Source organism: Pinus tabuliformis, chromosome 2_2 (genome assembly GCF_031772625.1).
Source record: "Pinus tabuliformis cultivar Carrire ecotype Pingquan chromosome 2_2, CPIR1, whole genome shotgun sequence".
NCBI classification, from domain to species: domain Eukaryota; kingdom Viridiplantae; phylum Streptophyta; class Pinopsida; order Pinales; family Pinaceae; genus Pinus; species Pinus tabuliformis.
The window spans coordinates 948,774,371-948,779,820 of NC_142300.1; positions in this window are offsets into that span (position 1 = coordinate 948,774,371).

The window sequence follows — 5,450 nt, forward strand, 5'->3', positions numbered from 1 at the left end:
TTGTAGAGCCACTTGCAGCCAATTGGTTTGGTTCCCAATGGAGGATCAACCAGCTTCTAAGTGCCATTCTTTATCAAGGCATCATACTCCTTGTTCATTGCTTCTTTCCATTCATCATGAGAAGCAACTTCTTTGAAAGAAGTTGGTTCAAAATTCGTAGACAATTTCAATTCACAATCATAAGAAACATCCATATCAACAGGTGAATAAGAGTCATCTACATCACCTCCATTTTGCCGGGTTGAATTTCTAGTCCCTGTCTTTCCAACCTCATCAGGATGAACACTTTCAAGTGTCTTTTTCAGCCACTTTGGGGGACCTTTCTGAGATGGTCCAGGCTGCTCCGTTGATTAAGTTGGGACTAAATCAAGATTGAATCTCCCAATTCTGTCAATCACATCACTCAAAGTATCATCCGTTGTTAGAGTTTCATATGCGGGAGAGAGTGCTTCAAAAGAATATTCCATGGGTTGATCTAGTATAGGAATCACCCCTTCAAGATGTGGAATCTGATTATCAAATTCTTGAAATGATTTTGCATTTGTGAATCTATCCAAGCGATCAAGTTGCCACTCAACGACATTGTCAGTTTTGGATGATTCAAGAAAGATTACATCTCTAGATACAACAAACTTTTTATTGACTTCATCATAGAAACGGTATGCTTTAGAGGTGTTTGAATACCCCAGGAAGATACACTTACGAATTCTTGCACCAATTTTGTTTCTATATACCTTTGGTATCAAGGCATAACATGTGGAACCAAAGACCTGAGATGCTTTACCGAAGGAATGTGCCCATACCACATTTCATAAGGAGTCTTGTTTCTAATAGCATTATATGGACATCTATTATTTACATATACAACACATAGAACTGCATCAACCCAAAACATCAATTTTACATTTTTGAAAAACATCATGGAGCGCACCATATTTAAGATTTTCTTATTTATTCTTTCATCCACTCCGTTCTGTTGGGGATTATAAGGCACAATTGTTTGATGTTTGATCCCATCTTGGCAAAGATAGTTTTCAAATTCAGTTGAAGTGTATTCTTTTCCATTATCAGTGCGAATAGAGCCAATATGAGATTGTGCATCATTTTCAATCCATGTATGAAAGTTCTTTAATGTTTAAAAAGCATCAGATTTGTTCTTCAATAAATAAACCCAACACATTCTGGTGTAGTCATCAATAAATGTCGTCATATATTTATTTCCATTTGCAAAAGGAATAGGCATTGGACCACATAAATCTGAATGAATGAATTCAAGTTTTCAATGTTCTCTGGAATGTGAATCATGAAAAGACAGTTTGCTATGCTTTCTTAGAATGCAAGCATCACATTGCTTAAGTTTTTTAGGAATTGTAGGTAAACCAGTAACACCATTTTCCTTCAACAAGTAGAAGTTTTCATAGTTCAAGTGTCCAAATCTAGCATGCCATAATAAAATTGATGGAAATGTACCTTCTTCATAATGATAATTGTAAGAGAAATTTTGTGCACGAGCAGAGATACTCTACAGCTTGAGAAGCCTTTCTTCTTCTATCCCTGTCATGACAAGTGAGTGGTCTAATTCTTTTCTCACCTCAATCTTTCCATCAAACATATGAATGGAGTGTCCTTGCTGGCGAATGTGGACCAAGGACAACAAGTTTCTCCTCAACTGTGGGAGATATAAAACATGATGCAGAAGAAAGTCTGGAAGACCAGGCAATTTAAGCCTGATTGTGCCAAGCCTTGATGGCTAGAGTTTTGATTTGTCTGCAAAGTATACTACTCCATCAATGAAAATAGCATGGGAGCCAAACAAAACAATGAAAACAGCGGTTATATATGTAGGAGACAACATGTTATATGAAAACAAAATTTATATATGTAGGAGACAACATTATATATGAAAACAATGTGGGAGACAACATGTTATATGAAAACAACACTTATAAATGTAGGAGAAAGCATTATATATGAAAACAGTTTGGGAGACAACATGTTATATATACCAGCGTAGTGTTCTATATATATCAGAGTAGTATGGAGGAGCGTTTATGGAGAATCTGTGTTAATACACTTCCATTTACTCGGTTTTAATTGGTCATTCATGTTGTCATGATGCATGACTATTCATTGCTGGGTTTTGAACTCTCGATCGGTGTATATAGAAGAACGTGGAGCTTCCAATGTTTAGGAGCCAACGTTTACATACATGGGGGAGTAGTGTATAAAGGAGTTGCGCATCTAAGGGAGCTAGCGTAACCAAAGCCTGGAGCAGTGTTTATGGAGCGCTTATGAAGAATCAACGCCAAAGGGCTCACTTCTGTTGTGCCAGAGGGCTCGATCAATCAAAGCGTGAACTAGAAGAAGTTCAAAGCAGAACTGTATTTTTTTTCATCAACATAATATGCAGCTGGGAGAGGTATGGGAGAGCAGCGCATGAAAGTGGAGGAGCGTGGGAGACGAGTCATTCAGTCAGGAATAGAAACGCATATGACATTGCACTATTCAGGCCTCTTGAGCATGACAAAGGTGTCAGTTCTACAAAATAAGCAGAACATAGCCCAGGAGGGAGTTACAAGGGAAAATTGTAATGCCAAAGATAGAGCTGGCTCTGATACCATGTCAGGCCAGGAGGTAACTCCTCAAAATGAGAATGTATTATTCATTTAGGTTGTCTATTATTATATACAAGGGAGAGATTGTTTAGTTTCATCTCCCGATGACTCTCCATTTCCTCTATTATTTATTTACACTTATTTACAGTTGTTCACCCAATCCCTATGATTAGGTGTCAACATATTGTCATGAATCTGGGCACTATGCCACGAAGTGTCCACAGAAGAAGGAAAACAAGAAGGAGCCTACAATAGTAGTAGCAAGTGAAGATTTGGCATCACAGTTTGAGCTTAACTTCACTCTCATCGCATGCATGATGAGCACAGTGATGGGAATTGTGTGGTATCTGTACAGTGGTGCATCATTCCACATGAGGGGGAACAATGAAATTTTCAGTGACTTGGAAGAGAAGTATCTCTAGATACACATCGAGATGGGAGATGATGGAACGTACATCGTGATCGAGATCGACATAGACACATTTTAGAGGGAGTCTAGCTCCCCTATTAAACTTAACAATGTGATGTTTATTCTGGGTCTAAATAATAATCTTGTCTCCATTTAATTTTTGGAAGACCGTGGGTACGATGTGGTCTTCGACAAAGGAAAGGAATTCCTGAGACACATAGACATAGAACAGGTGAATAAAATTAGTATTCAAGTCAAGAAATTATATGCACTTGAGGTAGAAGAAGCATGCAAATCCTTGAGGATAAAGGCATAGACCAGAGACATGGTGGTTGAGAGGGAGCATGTTAGAGCTCTCAACATGTAGCCTCAGAAGAAGCCTCGGGAATTTTCGGAGCAACCACAAATGGAGAAATATACATGAGCCAAAGTGGAGACATCCACTCAAGCAAAGACCTCTAGCAGGGGGAGTGTTCGAGCTAGGTGGCTAAAGGGAGCACATGCACCCATACCTCCAGGTGTGAGTGGGGTGATGTGAATACCTAGTCCAAGGATTGCAGAAGTTTGGGCAGGGTACACTGAGGCATTCTCCTCGTGGGTCATTACCTTATAATGGGGGGCCCAAAGTACTCAGTAGCAGGAGGATTAGTGTTAGTAAGATATTAAGGAGTGCAGAGGAGTGGTGACAGCAGAACATGAGGCTCAGTAGCATATTCGGGAGCAGCATGATTTTCCCAATATACAGTTGCAAACACAATTGATTCAATGTATTTTTGGATACTACTCAGTTGCATATGTTGCAATAGCAGTAGCAACAGTGAGAGGTGTTGCATGCAATACTTCCCATAGGTGTAGGATAGGGGTGGTTGATAATCCCTTTCTTTCTAAGAGGGACTATTGAAAATGTAGCAAGAAAGCCTTAATTTTCATTTAACCTTAATTAAAATTGAGGAAATTCTAAATTCCAAATCAGTAGATAACTTGGAGGAGTTAACTAAGTTGTCATGGCTCTTGTCACTCAGCTAATGACATTGAATTCAAGTTAATGAGTTCAAGTTCAACTTACTTGAGTTGATTACTAAAAAAATAGGATTCTAGCTCAGTTAACTCGAGTTAGGGGCATGAAGTTAAGTTATGTGTAGTGAGTTCCTAAATTTTAGGAGCCTAGGTTGAGTTAATTTTAGTTGTAGCAATTTGATTCAGTTAAATTGAGTTATGGTCAGTTAAACTAGTTCCAACTGTTGGAGAAACTAGGAGAAGGTCAAGTTGTGTAGTGTAACTTCAATCACACACATTGATCATCTAGATAACTAATCAATCAACCTAAATTAGCTCATGCATGCAAAGAATTCGACTTACCCAGTTGAGATGGAGATTCCAAGGCAGTGTACTACTAGTTGTAGCATATTCCAGTGTATACATATGGTTCATGTAGTTAGAGGAAGGATCTAAAGGAATTGTGCAATATAGATGAGGGAATATCCTATTTAATAGGGGCTAATTTCCTCAATGAACAACACAAGGAATTAGGATCTTAGAGGCTTGAAAAATTAGCTAAGTGTTGGCCAGGTTCAGTCAGTCACACAGAGAAAAGAAGATGTAGGTGCACGTTGTGCTCAAGCTTGATAAATCATATTGTATTCATCCAGATTATTTGATTAATTCAATACAGCTAGTAAGGGGTTTTGAGAATTTTTTTTCCCCTAGATAAATATATGTGCATGTGTGATGTTTCCCTTTGCATGCTAATGATTTGTGTTCTTGGTCGTGATTTTTCTTCCACATATAAGTAGAGTAGCTTCTAGTCTTACGATTTACTAAATTTCATGAGAAGTTTAGTATCTATACATTAATTTCTACATTAAGAACACTTCCCAGGGGAGGATCCAACTATATAAAGTTGTCAAAACTGGCTAAATCTAGCACCAGTTCAATTGGCTCAGTAGGGACCAACTTCAGTAGAATTTTCCCCATCTCATGGAGGCACTCAACACAATGGGGACCATTGCTTCCTAAGGGGTGAGGATTAATCCAATTGGATATTAGTGGCCACCCGCCTATTCCAATTGGACCCCCAACATTGTTTCTTTAATTTTCCTTAATTGTAGCATACTTTATTATTTTTGGTAGTTTTTTGGGTCTTGAACTTCTGAAGCCGTTTTGAGGCCTAAACGACATTTTTTTGGAAAATGAGAGAATTTGCATTTTCTGATAGGATTTGCAGTCTAAATTTTTGGTCATCAAATAGATATTTTTGACGAGTTATCGTACATGTCAAAGTTATGACCCCATGAGGTTGATGTACCAATTTACCCCAATGGGGCCCACAAAAGTTTAGCGCTTCATCCCCTCAGGTTAGTTTTTAGGATGTTTAAGAATTTTCATTGTTTTTGAATAATAAATAGGCCTCCAAGCCTCATTTTAAC